This window comes from Canis lupus, chromosome 3 (assembly GCF_048164855.1).
Source record: "Canis lupus baileyi chromosome 3, mCanLup2.hap1, whole genome shotgun sequence".
Taxonomy (NCBI): Eukaryota; Metazoa; Chordata; class Mammalia; order Carnivora; family Canidae; genus Canis; species Canis lupus.
Genome location: NC_132840.1, coordinates 78,128,116 through 78,152,789, shown reverse-complemented (window position 1 = coordinate 78,152,789; position 24,674 = coordinate 78,128,116). Strand labels below are relative to the sequence as shown.

General features: G+C 44.1%; 1 protein-coding gene across 2 annotated transcripts in view; it reads right to left on the bottom strand.

Moving 5' to 3' along the window:
* Positions 1 to 24,674, bottom strand: part of GRAMD1B (GRAM domain containing 1B) — a 234,111-nt gene that overhangs the window by 174,071 nt on the left and 35,366 nt on the right. Inside the window, exon 1 of one of the 2 annotated variants that reach the window (XM_072822436.1) lies at positions 3,658 to 3,985. The exons of the other annotated variant lie outside the window; for it this stretch is intronic. The gene's annotated coding sequence lies outside the window, so the exon portion shown is untranslated. Of the gene's footprint in view, positions 1 to 3,657; positions 3,986 to 24,674 lie in introns of those variants that run through there. 2 annotated transcript variants of the gene reach the window in all.

Sequence of the window (24,674 nt, the reverse complement as noted above, 5' to 3'; positions counted from 1 at the left end):
AGAAAGAGAGAGAGAGAGAGAGAGAGAAGCAGACTCTTTGCTGAGCACAGAGCCGGATGCAGGGCTCAATCCCAGGACCCAGAGATCACCACCTGAGCTGAAATCTATAGCGGGACACTCAAACAAACCCAGGCACCCGGAGAGCATGGTATATTCTTGAAATTACAAAAGAACAGTTTGGATCATAATGTTCAGTTGGGTGAGGGCTGAGAACAAGAGAATGTATCTACTATAAATCTTCCTTCATTCACCCATCCAAACATGTTTATTGGGTACACTGTGTTCTGGATGCCTGGAAAACAGGGACTCACAAAAGCAAGTCTGTGCCCTGAGGGAGTTTACATGGTGGTGATCACAAAATTCTGGAATGATGGAACGGAGATTTCCAAGAAAGAACCCATCATTTTATCTCCACTGTTTCTACTGCTCGAGATAATAGGAAACAGACACAGGCAGGTTACAGACTTTTACTGAAATTCCATATCAAAAAGGCAAAGCTTCACAGATAATAAATGGCTTTGCAAACAAAGACCCAGAGACTCAAAGAGCTAGAAGCTTAACTCAGTGAGAAAGGCTCCAAAGGTAGGAAAGGATTCCTTTCAAGTGCTAAAGCAACCCCTGTAGGCTTTTATTTCTGACAAGAATTCCGGCCATTTCACTTTCCCTAAGTCAGAAGATAACCCCTTTTACAGACAAGCAAACCAAGACTCAGAGAGTAGAGGCGTTTGCACACTGTGCTGCAAATTGCTCCCAGGGTTGAACGGAACTGTGGTAACTTCCTTGAGACACAAATGCTGAAATTGTAAAACTTGCTTAGTTCTGATGGGAAACAATGGCCTGTTTGCCAAGCATCAGTTGGATACTAGCCTTTACATACCATCTCACCCAAAAAAATTTAGAATCGTTTTCTTAGGACTCCAAAAAGGAGTTGAAGAAGGTGGGGGCTCAGTGGGGGATTTTCAGTGGCAGCCCCTGTAATCTGGCTTTTCACAACCATCCCCACTGCACCCTGAGTTGTTGATCTTTCTGCAAGGAATGTATCTGGAGGGAGTAACTGTAAATAATTAATTCCTGTAAAATTCTGCATTTACTGTGAGCTCTTGCCTTACTGAAAGTCACGCTGTCAGGTGTTCCCACTTTTCAGGAATAGCCCGTTTGTTTCTCCAGCTGTACTCTGCCCTCAAGCTGTCCCCAGTGGCAGGCGTCCCCTGGGCTTGCATTCCACCCCCCAACCCTTCTTCTAAGTTGCTGACACTCTGGACCACTGCCCTCATAATTCGCCTCAATTCAGTGACTGCGCGGTATTTTACATGCCCTGAAATTGAGATCTGGGGATTGGTTACGCTGGGTGAGCTCTACACTCTATTGTAGCTCTAGAGTCTATGAACTAGAAAGGTCTACTTTGCTTTAAGCAATCCTAGTGTATGAAAACACAAATTTTTAAAATGTACACATCAGAATGGTCATTCATATATAAATCATTTGTTTTATTTTTTTAAAAAGATTTTATTTATTCATGAGAGACACAAAGAGGCAGAGACACAAGCAGAGGGAGAAGCAGGCTCCCTGCGGGGAGCCCGATGTGGGACTCCATCCCAGGACCCCAGGATCATGCCCTGAGCCGAAGGCACATGCTCAACAGCTGAGCCCCCCAGGCGTCCCAAATCATTTGTTTTTACAAAAGGAACCCATTCAAATAGATTGTTTCTTTACATGTGCAAACATTTTTATTCAATTAATAAATGAGTAAGGCACATTCTAGGAGGAAGCCACCTGCTAAGTAACTTGATAGTGTCCAAATAAACATAAAACATGTCCCTGAATGTTGAATGGCTTTGTTTCTCCCTATATCCAGGAAAAGAATGAGCCCAATTTCCCATATCCTCAATCACTCCCCTGAAGTAATCTGGTACTTTTGGAAGACATATATTAACTCCGTCTGACAGCTGGAAAATGTATGAGCCCTAAAGCTTCCTGAGGGCATCGAATTGTAGGCATGCAAGAAACATTAGAAATTTAGTCCAATTTCATTAGATATTTGATCTGTCCTTCCTCTACCCCATCCCACCCAGGTTCACAGCTGAGAAACTGAGGCTCTGACAAGAGAAATCTTGGACCAGGTCACAAGGCTGAAATTGAAAATGCTTTTTGTAAATCAAACATCTTTTAGCCATATTTTACCTTGATCATTTCTGGTATAGATTTTAGAGGTAGCATTTTTACTTCTAAGAAGAATGAAAAAACAAATTGCACTAAGGAGTCCAAATGCTCATTCTGCTTTTGTCTCCACCCATCTCTTATGAGGGAATGCGTCTCATTCCCTCATAAGCCCACACACAGCAAGGAGTTAATGAAATACCTTGATAGAACTAATTCCAACATGTGGATGTGGAGATCTGCACAAAAAATGTAATAGAACAGTTCTTTTGGAAAGCTTTTGGAAAGGCCTCTGGGCTTACACAAAGGGAGTTCCTTATGTGGGGAGTTTCCCAAATGCATTTTACATATTACCTGATTTACACAAAACTTTGCAACACCACCACTTAATAAAAGGATATCCCTAAATAATCAATTTATAGGCTCGTACCCTTGGGGTTCAAAGCCAATATATAAGAATGAGGACTTGCACCAAATACAAAATCAACCAAGTGTAGATTAGGAATGTTCCAGGGTCCTAAAGATTTTCCGATTCACCTAGGATTTCTTGAGCCAAGCACTGTCTTTTCTCCAGAGGCCTTTGAAACATCCAACGAGTTAAGTGCCCTTTTTTCCATGTTAGCAATAGAGGAAACTGAGGCCCAGAGAGATTAAGAATTTTAAGTGTCAAGATGGGATTCAAACTCAGGGATTCTGAATGCAAAACCAGTGTTTTCTCCACTCTATCATATTACTGCATTTTGACTTTTTTACAAGAGTTTTTTTAAAAGACGGATTTATTTACTTACTTATTTACTTATTTATTTATATGCCAGCACACGCACACACACAAGCAAAGGGATCGGCAGGCAGGAGAGGGAGTAGCAGACTCCCCACTGAGCAGGGAGCCCGAAGCAGGGCTGGATCCCAAGACCCTGAGATCACGACCTGAGCCGAAGGCAGATGCTTATTGAACTGAGCCACCCAGGAGCTCCTCCATTTCAACTTCTTATAACAATATATCTTTCCAGTCACCATTCAAGCTGGTTGTGTCATTTTTTACATGAAGCCTTTGACCTGATTTGCAATTTGGTCAACAGATTAATATTTGGGATTGCCATTCTGCAAACCAATCACTTCGTTTCCCTGTTTAATTCAGTTTCTATTTGTGTCCTAGCTAAAATATGCCGCCAAGTCAACAGCCATTCCCTTGGGGGTTCCTGTTGAATTCTAAATATTTTTCAAAGAAATGATATCCCAAATATTAAGCAGAGCTTACTTTCTAGATATACATAGTTTTTAAAAGTTTATTTATTTATTTAGTAATCTTTACACCCAGCGTGGGGCTTGAACTCACAACCCCAAAATCAAGAGTCGGATGCTTTTTAGCCTGAGTCAGACAGGCAAGAACTATTTTTAATGGCATGCTCAGGCCACATACGCAGCTTCATATTTGCAACCAGTAACATCAGTATAGCCCTCATTCCTAATTTGTCCCCAAATGTTTCTAATACCTCTTACCTGTTAAGAAGTCTACCTGTCCATCTGAGGTAAGTTAGCAGAGATCTCCAAGTGCTGGAGCCCAGCAACTCCTGTAATTGAGGGTTGTCTGCAGGAAGGTCCTACCTCCCCCAAGCACACGGAGGCGGAGGGGACAGTGGGCCTCTCACGAGGGGGGGCAGCCCGAGTTTCCACTAACCTGGGTTGCTTTGAATGAGCCTTGCCACCCCCTGCTGAAATGGTCACTTACTAAAACACCCTTGGAAGCCCCTTCTCTGTGGTCTTCAGGTTCTAATTTAGCTTCCAAAGGTAAATCTGACTTGTTTTCGGGATATAGTAAGGCACTGGCTTAAATCTTGCTGGCCAGAGCAAAGTCTCCGTTCTTGAAGGCTTGCTCACGTGGTCTCCTTCTGTGCAAGTTCACCCTTGCCTCCTTGGACCTTGGAACCAGGACATTAAGCTCCATCTTCAGCATAATAAAATCTCCCCGGCTTCACTCAAAGAACAGCCAGTCAGCACTCCTTGGTCCCACTGTCCTTCAGGCAGAGCCTAGGATACTAGGATACCAAAACTAGGTGACTGCCCTGCCTCTGTCTCCCTCCCACCACCATCTCTCTCTCTCTCTCTCTCTCTCTCTGTCTCTGTCTCTCTGTCTCTGTCTGTCTGTCTCTCTCTCACACACACACCATTCTTTTTTTTTTCACACATACCATTCTTAAAGATTCCCCTACTTCCTTCAGTGACCAGACACTGTTACTTCAAAAATAAATGGCGAGTTCCCCATCAATGGAGGTATTCAAGCAGAGACTGAACCTGCTGGGGACATTCTCACATTGAGGTAGAGACCAGATGACCTTAGAGGGCATTTTCAGGTCTAAAGTTCAAGCAGATTCCAAGGTTCTGTAGCAAGTCTGCACATATTCTTGGCTTCCCCATTGCCCCTTGTGGCTTATATTCTCCTTTGAGAATGTCCTCCATATTCATTTAAATCAATCCTTACAAGTACTTAAAAAAAAACCTTGCAGGGTGCCTGGGTGGTGCTGTCCATTAAGTGACCAACTCTTGGTTTCAGCTCATGTCATGATATCAGGGTTGTGATCTCAAGGTCATGATCTCAGGGTCGTGATCTTGGAGTCATAGGCTGTAGCCCTGCATGGGGGTGGGAATTCTCTTTCTCCCTCTCCCTCTACCCTGCCTCCCACTCTCTCTCTCTCATGCTTTCTCTCTAAAATAAATCTTTAGAAACAAAAACAACCTTGGAGCAGTTTACCCACTCTGCTTTTCAACACATCATTATCGTCTTGTATCATAATTATTGATGTGCATTTCCTACCTCCCCTCAGACTGTAACTGCCATCTGGGCAAGATATATGCCCCACTCATCTTTGTCAGCCTGTTATAGAGCTTGCTGCCTCATACAGGATATATGCTCCATAAACATGTGTGAATGAATAAATGATGGGGGGGAGGGCGGGTAAGCCAGGAAGGCAACACAGGTTTGAAGGAAGCTAAGGCAATTCGTTTCCCAGCTCCTAGCTCTCTGGAGATTGCTACTCCACTGCAAAACCCTTCTGGAGAGGCAAAGGCTGAAGAACATCATTGGTCTCGGCCCGGCAGGATCCCTAGAGACAGCTCTGAATATAGTCATAATTTCCCTGAGATTATCACGTCACACCCACTACATCATAGAAGAGGTCTCAGGAGAAGTCACCTGGAACTATATTGCTCTTTGCCCAGGACAGTCATTCCTGATTAATTAAAAGCTCAGGTTTCTTAGGTAAGAGGGTTTGGACTATGGATCCTTGGGGAGCAATGAAAGAACAGAACAAGAATGCATTTGGAAACAGCTGCTTACCTACCCACTCTTAACACCCCGTGTTGAGCTTAATCAATCCTCTTTCTCTTATTGGTGATGGCCTCCGTTTAACCATCCCTGAGAGGAGAGAGTTCATCCTACACTCTTTTGAAACCCAGGCTGACTTGAGTTTGGGTGCTCCCCAACACTCGAGAACATTACCATCCCCTTCCATCATTTCCTGCCCAGAGGATGTCTGCCAATCCTGATTATAAGGCTGACATGAAGCCATCATTTATTCTTCCCCCAAATGTCTGTTTATTTGAGTTTCGAAGCAGACACATGCCTCAGAGGAAGCCAAGCCCCACATTTCATAAATAAGACCAAGCTCAAGAAGTGCCTACCCTGTGACTGCCTTTGTTAGCTTGTTTGCTGAGCTACAAAAGATGAAGTCGATCCATTAACTGGGGGAGAGCTGAGCCCAGAAACACATTACCATGACTTTTGAAAAAAAAAAAATGAGCCTTATTTCAAGAACAGTTTTAGATTTACAGAAGTTACCACACACACTTCTAAAAGCTAAACTAAAAAAAAATAAAAAAATAAAAAATAAATAAAAAAATAAAAAATAAAAGCTAAACTACTCCATCCTTCCTGTTACTGTTTTACTAACAGCACCCTCTTATGTCCTACCTCAGGACCATCGCACATTGTCAAAATATTTCATTTTCCATTTTGCTGGCACTAAGTACCTCATATGGGTAAGTGGTTGGCTCAGGTCCAGAAACAAGTTACTTGTTTTCTGAGGGGAGATGTTTTAAAGAACAAACTCACATACCCAGGTTCTATACTGAAGGTAGAAAGACAATTTGATTTAAATTAGATCAATAGCTGAGCACAATCATAGTAAGACTAGTTAACATTTATTGCACACTTACTAAGAATCAGGCTCCATCCCAATTAGTCCTCACATCGACCCAATGAATTAGCCGTTATCCACGTTTCCAAATGAGGAAAAAAATGAGGTTCAGAGAGGTCATTCAAGGACACACAGCTAGGGGCGCCTAGCTGGCTCAGTTGGTGAAGTGCCTGACTCTTGATCTTGGGGTCATGAGTAGAAGCCCTACATTGGGTGTAGAGATTACTCAAAAAATGCATAAATACGTTTCTTTAAAAAGATATACAGCGATCAGCAGCTGGGCTGGAGTTCAAACTAGACAACTGATGTTAGAGTTGATGCTCTCCCATGGTTAGCTTGGTCTCCTCTGTGGTATGGAAGGGTTTCAGTCTTAAAAGTCAGCATAATAAGGGCACTGGGTGGCTCAGTGGTTGAGCATCTGCCTTTGGCTCAGGTCGTGATCTCGGGGTCCTGGGATCCAGTTCCGCATCGGGCTGACTGCAGGGAGCCTGCTTCTCCCTCTGCCTGGGTCTCTGTCTCTCTCTGCGTGTCTCTCATGAATAAACAAATAAAATCTTTAAAAAAAAGTCAGCATAACAGTCCTAAGTTGATATCTGACTTGACAGCTCATTCATACACCTAAAATACACAGTTACTGCATGTGCCTTGTACAAAATATCACATACCTTCTTAATATCCACCCCATGATTGGTTTGAAATAAATATAAATTCAGTATGTGCAGATACAAATCTTGGACATATGAATTCCCAAGCTGGCAGACATATTTGCATATCCCTGACATTTACAGCATATTTTTCAATTATATCAAACATGTAATACTCATTTATTTCCTCACTTATGGGAAACGGTATAACCCAGCAATTAAGTGCAAATAAGTATAAGCATTTGGCACGAGAACATCTGTGTTCAAATTCTGGAGCCCCCATGTACTAACAAGTTAATGAATCTCTCAGTGCCTCAGTGGACCCAGGTGCAGAACCAGACTAAGTACCACCTCCTGGGCTTGTCGTGAAAGATAAACAAGATGATACACATAAAGCACTGAGCACACAGTCCCGAGCACACGGTAAACGCTAAGTGAAATCCATGATTGCATTATTTTTATGCCTGTGGTCACGTGCAAAGGCATTGCATGTTCATCACTAGTATAGTAACGGGTATGTAGTAACGGTTCATTACTAGTGTAGTAACGGGATGTCTGGTCGCACTCACACATCACACACACACCACCGAGCACTATAAAAATCTGCTCTACAGAGCGCCACCCACGCTGCATGTATGAAATCCACTGATCATTTCAGTAGCTCCTCACTCACACACAGACACACGTATAACACACACAAACGCACACAGAGATTGGCAAAGACTAAAGTCAATTTAAGAGGTTAAAATACAGGTTTATTTAATTTAAGGCTCTGAAGAAGGGGGGAGGTGGAAAGAGCGACAATTGGTACTGCTGTGATCATTATTGTTACCATTACCACTGGCATGAAAAGGACCTGGCTTTCAGCGTCTCCAATGTCTGTGCTTGTCTTCTCTAAAGGACCCAGAGAACGCTCTACTGCTTCCTTACAATGGGAGTGGTTTTGCCATTCAATTATCATCTCCATCACACTCAACAGAAGTTAAAAGATAGCATTTGGGTCGTCCATTCAAGCAGGTGATCTCTGTATCCCTTTCATTATGGGAGAAGCAACTGGTAAAGTTAATGCAATGTACTGTAACTAATGCCTCATAGATGCCCAAAGCACTACAACCCTAATCCACTTTGAAGACTAACTGTATTCAGAATGCTAGGTTTTATATTAAGCTATATGTTATAGTAAAATCAGCTGCAGGGGAAAATCCTCTTTGAACCAAAGCTAAGCCATTTTTCTTTATTTCTACAACTTAGAAGAGCCTGGTGCAAGAGTGAAAAAAAAAAAAAAACAACAAACGTCAACAATAAGATACCAATTGAACCTCTGGCGGAGCTAGAGCAATGGCAGCTATGTGGATTTTGCACAAAGGCTATGTGGTATGCGTGACATCTAGAACCCTCATGGACATCACGAGGCCAACAAAGGAGACCATTCGAAGAAAAAACACTGGGTGCCTGGCTGGCTCGGTTGCTAGAGCATGCAACTCTTGATCTTGGAGTTGTGAGTTGAAGCCCTATGTGTAGAGTTTACTTTAAAAAAAAAATCTTAATAAGGAACACTAAAAGCTAGCCACAAAGTCACTGCACTACCAATGAAGCATGATAAGAGGTCAGTGGTTATACAGTGACTAACAGGAAAAGAGGGAAACTCCACGTTTTTCTCACTGATCCCTTCCCGTGTGCTTAATGGAACATTAAATTTGTTCTGGATTTCTGAAAAAAAGAATGGGATAGTCCCTGGATTCTTGCAGAAGTTTCCTATATCCCTCCTCCCATAATTATGTTTCCTGATGTTTGTTGATCCATTTTTCTATTCAAGATATCTTTCTATTCAAGATATGTTCTATTCAAGATATGTTGCACTCATGCAATGAGGGAAATGCAGGAAAGGTCAAGGCAGAGTGCCCCATATCTCTCATGTTGACACAATATGCTTTGTTACATTACTCAGAGGGATGAGGGGAATAAAAAGGAGTGACAATAAATAAGCAAGTGTCATTTCTCTCCTTTGCTGGTGTGGATGGCAGGAAACATGTGCCCCACCTTCCAGTAGTAGCAAGATCTCAGGTCTAAGTGAACTCAGGGCAGAGTGAGATATTCCATGCTCCTTTCCAGGCAGGTAATATTCAAGCTCAGGATGGATTCAGTCCAGGGGTGCCTGAGTGGCTCAGTCGGTTGAGCGCTCAACACTTGATTTCAGTTCAGGTCATGATCTCAGGGTTGTGAGATTGAGCCCCACGTTGGGCTCCATGCTCAATGGGGGGGTCTGCTTAAGACTCTTTCCCTCTCCCTCTGGCCTCTTCCCTTGACCCCACTCACACTTGTATGGGTGCGCGCTCTCTCTCTCTCAAATAAATAAGTAAATATTTTTGAAAAAAAAGACAGATTCAACCTAAAAACTCTACTTATAAGGGAAAAAGAGAGTGGATGCAGGTCTTTGAATTTCTTAGCTTACAAAACATACTCAGTTAAGGGGAAAATAGCGTCCACAGGGAATAGGGCTTTCATAGACTAGCACAGACCTATTGCAAAGCCACATGTTGAAATGAAGTGAGAGTCCTACACTAAAACCTTTTGACTTTCCAATCCTAAGATTTTTGTGATTTGGAGGAGGAAGGTTTTCGATTGAGCAGACCTCAGTACAAATCCTAGCTCTGTAGTCACCGCTCTGTGACTTAGCCAAGCTACTTACTTCTCTAGGGTTCCAACTCTTTGTGTACAAAGAGGAAAAATACTACATGCTTCCTGGGTTGCAAAAATTAAGTAATATGCTACAAGTTAACTGCAAACCCTCAACACATTGGTTAGGTTTTGCTTCTTTTTTTTAACAGTAATAGTTATTTTTTATACAAGAGAGATGGTTTATTTAACAGTGAAAAGTTGGTAACCACTAACAGACTAAGGAAATCATGGTATTTTCACCCAAAGGAGAAATGCAACTATTAAAAAATATAAACATACATCTACTATATATTTAATTTTTTTGAAGTAATATCTACATTCAACATGAGGTTGGAACTTACGAGTGAGGTGATCAAGAGTCACATGCTCTACTGTTGGAGCCAGCCAGGCACCTTTGTGTACATTTGTATACATTTGCTGGAAGTGGAATGATTTTGTGCATACACCAAAATTATAACATTTGTGTGTGTGCATAATTTTCTGTGTTGTACTAAGTGACATTTTTATAGATTATTTGCTCACAATAAATGCTTTTAAGAGACTATGTTTTTAATCTAAAAAAAAGTCCAAATTAAATTCATTCCTTAATTTAAAATTAAAAAAAAAAAAAAACTAGAGACGTGTAAATGGTCCCTTCTGAATCTCTAGGGAAATATAACCTCAGCCAGTAACACCGATCCCACCCTTGCCATATCCCTCCTAAAGAGCAGCAGATCAGTTCCAGCGCTGATGTTATCATTTCTAGAGACCAATTCACTGGAATCGCTAAAGGAAAACCATCGTCTTCCTTGTTTATTTAATTATGAACTCTGTTGAAGATATTTGTTACACCTGCTATATGCCAGACACCATCCTAGGTGCTCAGTCTGTAAGGATCCTGCCCTGGATGAGCACGTAAGCTACTAAAAGAACTTCTAAAAGATCAAGACTCTTGATCTCAGGAGTTCAAGTCCCACGTTGGGGAGAGGGTTTACTTAAAAAATAAATAAATAAAACAAGACTTTAGAAGAGAAACTGTGTATTTACACAGAAGGTAGTGGGAAGCCCCAGAGGAGGTTCACAAGGCACTTGAGGGACTGCCTCCGTATGTCAGCAAACCACAGGAAGGCATGAGATGGAGGCGTATCTCACAAGTAAAAATCCTAAACCTTGCCCAGAAGCCACTCAGCTGCTAGGCAGCAGAGCCAGGGAGCCTCAACGTGATTTCTTCCCTCTGTCTTTGCCTCTCCCTACGTAAAGTGATCTGGAAGTTTTGCTGGCCAGCATCTTCTTCCTAGGTCTTCCTTGTCCTTCCTCAAACCCTGAGTAGGCATGTGATGTCCCAGCTCTCAAGAAGAGGAGATGGTAGGGGCACCTGGGTGGCTCAGTGGTTGAGCGTCTGCCTTTGACTCAGGTCATGATCCTGGGGTCCTGGGATCAAGTCCCGCATCGGGCTCCCCACAGGGAGAGCTTGCTTCTCCCTCTGCCTGTGTCCTGTGTCTCTGCCTCTCTCTCTGTGTGTGTCTCTCATGAATAAATAAATAAGATGTTTAAAAAAAAAAAAAAAAGAGGAGACGGTTCCACTGCTTGTAACAGGGTTGCGTGCAGCAGCCACTGCCTGCGAACCAGTGCGGGCAGCCTGGGACGCCTATGTCAGTAGAGAGCAGGGGATGCTGAGGCTTGGATCCCTGGCAGCCTGAGAGCCACCCAGGCTGGGGCAGCTAAGGGACATCTGGGCACAGCTGATTTCCTCTGAAATAGCTGTTTCTGCTCTGTCTCAGCAGGAGGCTGGAGTGAAAAGTTCTCCTTACACCTGGTCTTCCTCCCCTCCCCTGCCCAGGCTCTTTCACTCCCTTTTCCTCCTCCACTTTTTTCTTCCCTCCTTTTCTTTGTAAGATTTCCCCTCATTGCCTTTCTTTCCATTCCTCCTCCTCCTCCTCCTTCTTCTTCTCCTTCTTTCTTAAAAATTTTAAAAATATTTCATTTATGTATTTGACAGAGAAAGAGAGCACAAGCAGAGGGAGTAGCAGGCAGAGGGAGAGGGAGAAGCAGGCTCCCCACTGAGCAAGGACCCTCCGATCATGACCTGAGCTGAAGGCGGACACCTAACCGACTGAGCTTCCCAGGCACCCCAATTTGTTGTTGTCTTCTTTTTTTTTTTTTTTTTAAGGTTTTTTAAGAGTAATCTCTACACCCAGCATGGGGCTCAAAACCACAACCCCAAGATCAAGAGTCTCACACTCCATCACCTGAGCCAGCCAGGTGCCCCCCCCCATTTCTCCCTCTGCTTCTTTAAACCCTTTTTCCTTGTCCCCAAAGCTTCTGTCCTGTGAATCCTGAGGGCCTGGTTCCAGACCTCCTAACCACAACCCTCAGCCTGCCCACCGCCTCCGTGAGTTTATTAGAATCAGAGCCGTCCAGCGGGGCGGGTGAAAGAGAGAAAGGTGGAAATGGAGAACCCATTTCTAAAATCTGGTCTTGTGACTCAGTAATTCTAACCTCACAGTTCAAAACTAACAGCAACTCAGTAAGGGTAAGCCAGGCACCCATTTCTGATCACTACAGGAAAGCGAAGAGGACACCACTACCTTTGGAAAAAGAAGGTTGTAAATTGTTCTAAAGCCTCTTGCTTTTGCTATTTGTTTGTTGTGCATTTTATTGTTGTTGCTCGTTTGTTCTTTGTGAACTAGATTTTCAGGCTCCACCACTGAGAGGAGAAATAAGGCCTCCTTCCTACAGGTACCTGTTTCTGGGAAGCCTCATTAGCCGCAGGCAAAGGTCAGGGGAGTTTCAAGCCTGTGCAGGTGTCATGTGTCTGCCAGGTGATTGGGTTGTGTTGTTATAACTCAGCACCAAGAGGCCTGGACAATGGGCATATTTTTAAAACCGAAGGCAAGTGATCGACAGCAGTGCTCTTATTCTCAGAAACTCCTGAGTGTCAGGGGGGCAAGGCAGGCAGAGCTGATAAGGCCAGAAGCCCCCCAGCTGAGAAATGCAAGTGTTCGGCAAGGTCAAGGGGGTGGTGAGGGGAGTTTCTGAGATCAGATGAGATGACAGAGGCACGGCTCCCCAAATAAAACCCCACATCTGGGGGCGCCCGGGTGGCTCAGCGGTTTAGTGCTGCTTTGGGCCCAGGGCGTGATCCTGGAGTCTCAGGATTGAGTCCCACGTCGGGGCCCCTGCATGGAGCCTGCTTCTCCCTCTGCCTGTGTCTCTGCCTCTCTCTTTCCTTGCCTCTCATGAATAAATAAATAAAATCTTAAAAAAAAAAAAACCCTCCATCTGCATAACCCTTGCCTTTCAAACATTGCCACACATATGCACGGTACGATTTTTATGACACTTCGATCAGGGGAGTAGAATACCTATTATTTTACTTCATTGAGGACAGAGTGGGATCAGAGAAATGATACAATTTGCAAAGGAAGAAGCAAAGGCAGGATTTCCAGCCAGTTGTGCCCTTTCTAAATTACCGTAATTACCAAAAGCGCTTGCCTGGTAGTCACGTAGTAAGACAGTGACAGCGTGGCAGGATGATGACAGTGCAAGGGTCTGGGTTTTTGTAACCCCAGTTCAGAGATCTTTCCACCATCTAACAGGGCCTCCATAACCAAACCATGTAATCCAATTTCTTTTTCTCTGGCTCTCGGTAAAGACTACTCTAATCAGTGCTGCCTCTGGGCAAATACCAGATAAAATTAAAAAGAGAACAAATGTTATAGACTCACGCGGGCCTTATCATATTACTTCTGGTCTTCTGAAACAATAAACACTGCACTTAATCTGCAGGTTATGGGAGCACCGTACTTTCAGCTGCAGTGGTCTTTTGACCAGAAAGTACTTCTCATCGTCCAAGTCTGGCATAGGAGAGCACCAGGGACTAAAAACTGGCAGCCTGGGCCAGCATTAGTGTGAGGAGACAAGGTTATCCCGCATGAGTTCGTGTGCAACAATTAAGAGATAGTTCAAATCATTCTAGCAGACTCCCTGGACATGCCCGTTTTCCACTGAGTTAACAAGGCTCACTACCCATCAGAGCCTTAGCACGTGGGTAATCTTGCCAAACTTTAAAAATCTGCCCTATAGACAATAGCCCCCTGGCCCCTAGGTTTGGGGTAGGAGGAGTAGGTCCCAGAATCCCTCCTTCATCCCATTCTATCCTCTTAGCAAGTAGTGAGCTGTACCGCGTCATCCATCTACACGCTCAATTCATTCAAACTATTGTGAAAAGTAAAACCTGATCCCTCAGTTGGAAAATTATTCACATCTGGGCTCCAGTACTAGTTTTAACATAAGCTAGACTCTGTGTCTCCACACAAAAAAATAAGACAAGTGGCAGGGGGAGCTACTACTGGCTGTAAAGGCATTAAAAAAAAGAGCTAGGAAAATCTCAGTTGGGTTTCTACACGGGTGGGATGCCCCATAATATCATTCCCTTCCATTTCACTGAGTTTTCTGTGGGTAACAGTCTTAGTATCCTGGCCTTTTCTGAGAGCAGCTGGGGAAACGTAGGTCCAGAAAGACTGATCATTCGTGTAAATTTACACAGTAGCACAGCAACTCCTGGCTTAGGACTCACCGTGAAGCTGTACCATCAGCTCTACGATGGTGTCCCAAAGTTTAGCTATAAAACCCAAGGCATTGAAAGGCCACATTCCTAAATCCCATTCACATCTCTAGTCTCTCATTTGGAATCATCAAGACTACGATCCTAACACCCAGAGCCTTTCACCTTCACTGTAGACAACAGCTTTGTGTTCTGTTAGATTCAGGACCATGTGGAACCACTGTGGGGCAAGCCATTTGCCCGTTGTCCATGGAAAAACTCAAACTGTGAGCCCCTGGAGGGCAGAAGCTTTGCCTGGGGGAAGGCTGGACTCCCCAGAATCTAGCTCAGTGCTTGGTACATAAACCACACTCAGCAGATGCCTGTTGATTCAGTGGATGCAGCTGCAGGTTTAATTTCGGGAGAGGAGACAGACAAGCCTCAGCTTATCAATTTGCTTGTGGCACTGGCATTCAGGGGTTGTGACTCGGCTCTGCTTGTTTTGTAAAGGTCATTTTACCAGCCCGGTTTAAGACAGCCAGGCTAGAACTAGACAGAAATAGGAAACCGCTGACCAACGTGGTTCTTCACGCCCTCTGGTGGCCAAGATGACTTCAGAGTCCCAAGTCCCCATAGCCATCCTAAGCCTTCTGGTGGCCAAGAAGCCTGCAGGTTTCCTTGACCCATCCTCTCCTCCCAACAAGGGGGTCCTAGGCCTCTGGGCCGGAAAGACGCCACCCTGTTCCCAAAGTCTTCTAGGGAGGCATCTCATCTCTGTACCGAGAGCAGATGCACATGTCAAGAAGCTAACGTTGAAGCTTTGAAAGTGAACTACCTTTCGGCGAATGCTCTGTGCTTTCAAGAGCTCCTCGAAAGAAAGAAGGCCATTCAAGGAAAATAATCATTTCCAGCCTGGAACATTTCAGATTTCCATTGTGGGGTTATTGGGTCAGGTCACCCTTCTGAGCATAAAAGAAGCCCTTTCAAATCTTACATCACCTAATCATCCCATGATTAGGTTTCCACTTGCAGAAGGACAGACGAAAGAGCCAAACCAATTACTAAAAAAATGCTTACAATCTTCTCAAGTCTATGGAAGGTCTGGGGTGGTTCTATTTTGTTTTGTTTTAAATGTATGGTAAATGAAAAACGAACTCGTCAACCGTTGCCGAGATTTCGAAGGTAAGCAGCACATGGACCAGGATTTTTGTGTTTTATCCCACTGTCCGCTCTCCAGCTCCCGGAACAGCATCTGACTCATCAATACATATTTGGGGAATGAATGAATGAATGAACGAAGCCTAAAGAGAAAGAGGTGCTTTTTAGCGGAAATCGTTGCATGTTGGAGAAGATGTCATCTCCTCCCTTGAGATCTTTTGAGATTGTCAGTTTGATCTCATTTGGTTTCATCCATTCACTTCACAGATGAGGACAATGGTCAGAGAGGTTGTTAAACAACTCACCACAGGTCACACAGCAATTATTTGGCAGCGCCCACAGTGAACCCAAGTCTTCGCTCCTGACACTTTCTAAAAGAGCAATGATATCCCGAGTTTGGAGCTCTGTCTTACAGCGGGAAGTGCACCGTGAGCCAGCACACACAAACATACACACACACCACTGGAGTTTCATGAAACACCTTCTCCCTGTAACAATGTACCCTGGTCTGCTATCTCCTCTGTTTCATTTTTTATTAAATTCTGATCACGACTCACCAAACTAATTTCACAACCTAAACTTTTAAAAGCATTCCACTGTAGCATCCTGGCTACTGTCCCCTCTGCTCTGTAGAGGGCCGAAGTCTTCCAGACTCTCCTGCCAAGGAAGAGAACTCTAGCGATCAGCAACTTGGGACTCCTTGGCCTAAAGATCCCAATTTTATGACAGTACAGGCGTATCTCCCAACTGTCAAGTTTGATTTTGCTTCCAAGAGTGCGGTCCAAGCAACTCTCCCTTCCAACCAGGGTAACCACAACAGCGAGCCTCGGGACACAGACCAAGGCCATTGGCAGCAGCCTTGTCCTTGTCCTTGCCTGACCCTCTAACCACAAGTTAGTCGGGATTTCCAACCTTACATAAAGGAGCGAGTCCTTATCTCTCACTAGTTTCTCTTGGCGGCCACTTTTCCCCAGCTGGCGGGGAGGGGGCGGGGACGGGGACGGGCAGGGGTGGAGACAGCTGGAAGAAGAGAAGCGGGGAAGGGGGAGCAGGACCAGTAGGTGGGTCTGAGAAGGTCATCAGCTCCATAAGTAGGTGTGAACAGATGGATTGCCACATAGGCTTTAGGCAGTAGGCACTCTTTCCACCCCCTCACTATCACACACACACCACACACACAGAGTTCCTTCCAATCCTTTCTCCTAACCCCATTTGATCATTTTCTACCCCATCTCTACCCCACCCCCAAGTTAACACAATGGGGAGACGGCTCTCCACAATTCCCCTTGGAACAGACAGGTTGGGACTCTCTCCCCTGATTTTCCCACTGAGAATCAGCAAGACGCGACTTGGCAGGGGCTGAAAACTTCTCTATAGCAACCCGGGCACGTTCCCACGGCTCCCCGACACCTGCCAGAGCTGGCCTGGCCACTCTTCCCCACTCTGAAGCGGTTCACAAACTGCACGCCGCCCCCTCCCTTCCCAGGGAATCCCATCCCAGCTGCAGGACGCAGGGGTCAGGGCAGAAAGCCAGGAGGCCTGTGCCACAACGCTCCGGACACCTGCTGGCCATTTCAGATACTCTCAGAGACAGCTCTGGGGCCCAGGGGCCCACATCTACAGCTCCGCTCATGAAAGGGGAGGGTAACAGGGCACTTGGGGCAGGGGGACACTACCATCACCCTAGCTCTGCCACCAGCGGGCTGTGTGATGTTAAGTCAGTTACTTAACCTCTCTGGTTCTCAGTGACTTCATTTTTAAAATGAGAGCGTGGATTTAATAAAATGGGACAAGAAATATTTTTTAAATTATTTCATTTATTTATTTAGAGACAGCAAGTGCAAGCGAGGAGGCGTGCTGAGGGAGAGAGAGAATCCCAAGCAGGCTCCACGCCCAGGGCACAGCCCCATGTGGGGCTCCATCTCACCACCCTGAGATGACGGCCTGAGCCCAAATCTAGGGTTGGACGGTAGCCACCCAGGTGCCCTGGACAAAAATTCATTGCTCATCCTCAATGGGCCCTTTATTTTTTTATTTTAATTTTTTTAAGATTTTATTTATTTATTAATAAATAAAGAGAGAGGCAGAGACACAGGCAGAGGGAGAAGCAGGCTCCATGCAGGGAATCTGACGTGGGACTCGATCCCAGGACTCCAGGATCACGCCCTGGGCTGAAGGCAGCGCTAAGCCGCTGAGCCACCTGGGGTGCCCTCAATGGGCCCTTTAATAGTTCAGGGAATTCAATCATTTGTCTTGAAAACTGGCAAATAAAGGAAAAGACTCAAGCATTTGTTCCTTTTTCTCCCATATCAGCTATACCACCAGATAATCAAATAGTTGTCAAAGGGAAGCACCCCTTTCAAAAAGTATTCCAAGAAATAAATGAAAGAGAAGCGATGAAATTTCACCACCTGTAACCCCCAAAGAACTGATGAATCGAGATGCTGAGCATCAACATGTCACAAAAAGAGAGACGATCAGACATTATGTGCCTCCCAAGGGGAGAACACAACACCACCCACGATCTTGCCAGAAAGATCTATTCAGATCAGTCCTATTCAAATCAAAATTCTGCATCCAGGCACCATTCTGCAGGAAACAGTTCATAGAACCTGCTGACCTGCGCTGTGAGTGTGCAAGCAGCATGATCCAGACCACGAGAAGCTACAGGTCAGGGGCCCTGAGCTCCTGCAAAAATAAAGTTTGAGGAAAAGACACTGATGAAGGGTGAATCTGCATTGTAAGACATGTTGATTTTTTTAAGATTTTATTTGTTTATTCATAAGAGACCCAGAGAGAGAGGCAGAGACACAGGCAAAGGGAGAAGCAGGCTCCCTGCAGGGAGCCCGATGTGGGACTCCATCCTGGGACCCCAGGATCACACCCTTGGCCCAAGGCAGATGCTCAACTGCTGAGCCACCCAGGTGCCCTGACATGTCGATTTTTTTTTAGTGGAAAACAGTACACTGGATGTTGGGAGAGTCGCAACTGGATGAGCCACTACAAAGAGACACAAGGCAGTGCTTACATCAAGAGCCAGGGGTGTGATTCCTTTGGGGAGGGGAGAGTCTATGAGGGGCATCAGGGTACACAGAAGGGCTTCTGGAACGGCCAGAAGAGTCTCATTTCTCCTTGTCATTCCTTGTACCTGTATTTTATTTTATAACAAGGTGGGTTGCTTGTTTTCTTTTCTTTTCTTTTTTTTTTTTTAATGAGCTAAGAGAAAAATCATCTCAAATTCCTCACAGACCTAGAACATTTAGTTCTGGGATTCTAAATCTGCAAAGCTACAGGGACTGTCACAGTGAGGTTGATGGTGAGACTGCTCTGTGCAGGAGGGTGGAGGGCAGAAAGTCTAAGTCCGTTCTGGCTACTTGGTCTTGAGTCCTGACTGCCACTTACTAAGACACTGGAAAATTCAGTTAACCTCTTATCCCATTGTCCCCATTCACTAAGTAGAGAAAATAGCTCCTGCCTTGTCCCTCTGACGATTAAGTAAGGTAACTCATCAGAGTTTTTAGTGTAGTATCTAGCACGTGGTAAGTACTCACCACAAGTTGCTTAATAATAGGAATTATTATTATATTTTGAAATTTATAATTTTATGCTTTTACATTGCATATTTCTAGTATTTATAATAGTTTAAATGACAACGGTAAACATTATCTATAATTATTATTATTAGACCACCTCTAATGAGGACAGAAGTAAACCAGAAGGCAGATTTCTCCTTCAAAAAAAAAAAATTCCAAGAACAAGGCCCCCTTGGGACATTCATGACTGGGGTAGTTGTAGAAGGCGTAGTTTCAGAAGCCTTCTGACTGGCTTTCCTCTGTGTGTGAGTTCTAGTGGACATGTCCCTTCTCCATTCACTCTTCCTCCTCCCCATGAAGCACAAAACCAGGTTTCTACCCTAAGCCATTCTTGTCAAAGACTGTTCTTCTTGAATTAGTCTGGTGGCCTGTGCGTCTTTGGTTCTTCTGGTCTCCAGGTGGAGGAAACCTCAGGGTGCCACTTACTGTTTCCATGTTTCATAGGAGCCATTCTGTGCAAGGAAGCCACCAGGATGAGGTAATGCCCACGGGAGGCAGGAGAGCCCAGTGGTTGAGAACATGAGCTCTACACCACCTGGATGACCCACATCCACCCTGAGGGACCTGGAAGGTTGAGGTTCTGAGTGGACAGAAGCACCCTGTGGAACCTGCAAAGTACCAACCCACATCAGGAGTCACTGTGATGTTTCTAGCAGAATGGCCAGATGTCTTCTGCTTTTTCTACAATAACTTCTTAGGAGGGCAGGGGAAGTCAAGGACTCCTGTGACATTGGGGGCTACAGCTTAGTGTCAGTCTTCCTTCAGGCTGCGCTTCAAATAGTTTCATCTTATCTATGTGACTCTGGGCAAGTCACTTAACCTCACTGTGCCCTCATTCCTTCATCTAGAAAATGAAGAAAAGAGAATCTACTTTATATGGTTGTCATGGAGATTAAATGAGTTAAAAAAATACAAATTGTTTTCAACGATGCCTGGCACGTTGTCTGTTTAAAAAAAAAAAGCTCCGTCTTCAAACCTTCTGAGTTCCAACACTAGTTCCTTCCCTTCTTATTTCAGCAACCTTGGAGAAGTGTCTGTGCCTCTCAGCATCACTGCCTTTTCATCTATAAAATGGGGATGATAACAGTACCCAGCGTGTTGGATTGGCATGAATATGAAACAGGGTAATGCAAGTAAAGATCCTGACTCACACAAAATATTTAATAAACACTAGCTATCATTGCCCCCATAACACCAGATAAGGTGTGAAGTTTTTGTGTTCTTCCTTTCTGTCCAAAGGAGAGAAAAATGCACCAAATACTCCAACAGAATACTGAGCAGATAGTCCTTGTCTTTAGGCACTGAGATATTCTTGTAGACCATGAAGTAGACCATTCTTATAGACCCTACTCCTGGGCTGAAGGACAGGCATGTTTCTCTGAACCCATCATGTCCTGGAGGGCAGTAGAGCAGTGGGGTGTGTGGTGTGGTACTTTTAAGCCACAGGAAATGGAGATGAATAAACAAAGGGGAATCAGCAGGCAGACTTTTTCATGGAAGGGTGGTGAGTAAAGGGAGGACAAAGGAGCAGCGAAGAAGAGAAAAGTTTCCCTCTCCACCAGAACTAGGTATATTCATTAATGCAGCTTCACTTGTCCAAAGAATGACCAAGCCGTTGAGTACTGAGAAATAGCAGTGAGAGCCCACTGGGTAACAGGATTCTCAGAGTTTTTGCTCCTGGTTGTCCTTTCTCTCTGAGACTTCATTTGATACTCTCAACAGTTCAGCAGGACACAAACATTTTGGATGGGAAACTATTTCACAGATAGACATTAACCAGAAGAAATTTAGCCAAGGTTATGAGCAACTTGTGTCAACCTGGGTCTCTTCACCACCCAATCAGGACTATTTGGTTGAGCACCGGGGTTCTTAACCTTGGCTATTTGTGGAATCACCCAAGGACATTTAAGAAGCACTAATGCCTGGATTCACCCACAGAGATTCTGATTTATTTGGTCTAAGGTGCAGCCTGGAGACTGGGATTTCCAAACAATCTTCAGTTGGTTCTACTATGCAGCCAAGGTTGAAAGTTACTACTAGGACATCTTTGACTTCTTGCATAGTAAACTCACATTTCACCTAGGGAAACTGATATTTCCCTTGTTCTTCTGAGTAAGGCATGCAAATAAGGGAAAGAAACAATGTAAAAACTAACCCTTTCCTTGAGAAAACAGTCCAAGTATCATTTGGCTCTATGCTGGGGGCTGGGGGCTGGGGGGCTGGGGGATGTATCTGAATAATTCAAAGGGGAGAAGGGTTCACCGTTTTCCTCTATACACTTTCAAATTTTTATTGTTTAATTTAATTGTATTTTAGCTGAGAAAGATCACTTTGAATAGAAAAATCCTTCCTTAGTATGAAAATCAAGAGTGTCTTTTCAAAAAGGTTCTTTTATTAAAACTTTCTATTTTTTAAAAAGGTATTATTTATTTATTTCAGAGAGAGAGATAGAGAAAGAGTGAGCATGAGCATGGGGTGGGGGGAGAGGGAGAAGCAGACTCCCTGCTGAGCAGGGAGCCTGATGCAGGATTCAATCCCCGGATCCTGAGATCATGCCCTGAGCCAAAGGCAGACGCTTGACTGACTGAGCCACCCAGATGCCCCTCTAAAGAATTTCTTTTTAGAACTTGTTTGATTTCATTAAACTAAAATTTATTAAGGACCTACAATATTCAATGGTTTGTGCAACATTCATTGAAATTGTGCTAAGTGAATATCACATAGCCCGATACTCAAGGGATTATAATAAGCTTATAGAAGGGACAGGACAGGGACACAGATAACTAGAAGAAAAAAATTATGCTAAGTGTGTGGAAGTACTTTGAACAGTTCCCAGCACACAGAAGGCGTTCAGTAATTACATGGGAAAAGAAGAAATGCAGGAAGAAAGAAGGGAAGGATGGAAAAGGTAAACAAAAAGGAACTGGGCAGAGAGTTGAGATGAAATATCAGGCTGTGTTGGGAGGAAGTTGCAGCTGTAACCTTGAAGAAGTTGGACGTGGAGAGGCAATTCCATTTGGAGGGAGCAGTCTCCACAAAGGAATGTGTGAAATTCTGACTACGTCTGGGAAACACAAAATGGTATCATTGAACAGAGCAGAGGGAAGAGCAATGCTGATAATAAAAAGACAAATGATAAAACAGAAAGTGGTTGCCAGTGTAAGAAAAGGAATAATGTCCTAGTTCTTAATTGGTAGGCAATTAGATGACCATAAGTTCTGTTTTTCTCATGACAGTATTAATTTACATCTCTGGTTCATGCATAATTGCTAAGAACATCCTTTTTTCACTCTCTGAGGTGCTATGGTGTGGATAATAAATTATATGATCATCTTAGCAGCAAGAAACCTTTCAACTCTTTTTAAAAATCAGAGAGTAAGGAAATATAATAAGGATGACATTACCAGAGTTGCCTTTTACCAAGACTCATCAGGCAGTTCTATGGGATTGGCATCCAGAGGGAAAGAAGTCAGAGATGGGAAGGTCTTTCAGATGCTATAGCTCTACTCTGGGCCAACGGAGAACTAACCAACTGAGGGCCAACTGAGGTGCTAACCAGATGTGGCAGGCAGCCTGTGAGCTAGCCCCACTGATCCCCACCTCGTGGTACTCAACCCTGTGTAGTCCCCTCCTACACTGAAGAGGGTGACCTGCGTGCACCCAGTAGGATATTACAGAAATGACGGGGTGTGACTTCTGAGGCCAGCTCATAAAAGACTCTGTGGTTTCCTCCTTCCTCTTCCTGGGATCACTTGGTCTGGAAGAAGCCAGCTGACATGTTTTAAGGAACCTCAAACAGCAGGCAGATGTGGTAAGGAACTGAGATCTATCATCTTTAACACCAGTATGCCCACCCTACAAGTGCGCCATCTTGGAACCGAGTCCTTGGGTCCCAGTCAACACACAGATGACACAGATGACTGCCATCTGAGCACAATCTCATGAGAGATCTTTTTTTTTTAAGATTTTATTTATTTATTCATGACAGACACAGAGAAACAGGCAGAGACATAGGCAGAGGGAGAAGCAGGCTCCCTGTGGGGAGCCTGTTGTAGGACTCGATCCCAGGACCCTGGGATCACACCTTAAGCTGAAGGCAGACACTCAGCCACTGAGCCACCCAGGCATCTGTCATGAGAGATCTTTTTTTTTTTTTCATCATGAGAGATCTTAAGCCTTAAGCCAGAACCATCCACCAAGCTTCTCCTGAATTCCTGACCCACAGAAACCATGGGAGATAAAAAAAAAAAAAAAAAAAAAAAAGGACAAAAATGAACTGCATATGGAAATCCAGAGTAACTGGCATGTGGGTCCTCTTCCCAGTTCCTCCCCTAATTAACCTTGTAATATTGGTGAAATTACTTAATAGAGGAGCCTTGGTTTGCTAATCTGCAAAACAGGCCTGACTAATAATCTTTGATGTCCCTTGTAGCACCCAAATTAAATGATTCTATTATTCTAAAAGCATACTTATTGGCTATGATGCAGGGTTTAGAAATTATCACATTATCTGGAAGGCTCTCCGTGTTTCTGGCCTCATCCTGCTCAGTGATCTTATCAATGGCTGAGTGGAAGATACAAAAGGCATTCTTGTCAAAACTGAAGATGTTGTAAAACTTACAGGGAAACCAATCACAGTGGTTGAAGCAAAATGCCTAAAAATCTTGAAATTCTGGAACAATGAGCCAACTATAATAGGACAAAATATAACACAGACTCAGAGCTTGTGAAGGTCTGAAAATTTATCTCTAGGAGCAGAAGTATGTGTGGTAAAGTATTCACTCTTGTTCAATAGTGTGAACTGGTTGCCAAGGAATGAATCCTGCTTTTCTTAAACTGGATTCGTGAATTCATTCAGTGACCACCCAAGCACTGTGCTAGGCATTAGAGCTAAAGCAATGACCAAGATAAAGACCTTGGCTACTTTTCTTTTCTTTTTTTATAAATTTATTTTTTATTGGTGTTCAATTTGCCAACATATAGAATAACACCCAGTGCTCATCCCATCAAGTGCTCCCCTCAGTGCCCCTCACCCAGTCACCCCCATCCCTCGCCGTTGGCTACTTTTCTAACATTACAGAACCTAAAACTGAGGAAGGAGTTTGCATTCTTGCTCCGTCAGATCATCTATGGATATTGGCCACAATTCCACTGATCTATAGACAAACCAGAGTTAGGTCTGAGACGAGTTAGCAGAATGGTAGGGATCTCAAAGTAATCTGAAGCAACTAGCCTTCCTTAAGTGGCTGCTCTGTGTCCTGTGCACAGACAGTATGTCTAGAGAAAAGAAAAGATGGCTTAGGATAGAATCTTGCCGAATACCAATGCCTAAAGGGCAGATAGAAGAAGAGGATCCACAAAGAGGCTGAGTAGGAGTTGCAAGAGAAATGGGAGAAAAATCTGGAAGCTGAAACCAAAAAGCATTTCAAAAGTCTGGCACCTGCCTCCTCTCCTTCCAATCTCCTCTTCCATCCTAACTTGCTCGCTGTGACCCACAGACATGGCTTTTCTGGTCGTTCTTCAGACGACATTTGTTCTGAACTCTGGGTCATCTGTTTGTCTACTGTTTGCACTGGTTGGCAAGCAAGAATGAGTCCAAGAATGAGCCAGTCCCTCCCTTCATTCAGATCTCAGCTCAGATGCCATCTCCTCGGAGAGGACTTCTCTGACCATCCCAGCTAAAATAACCCTGTGCCTTACCCTCATCCATTTCTCCTCTGCATTT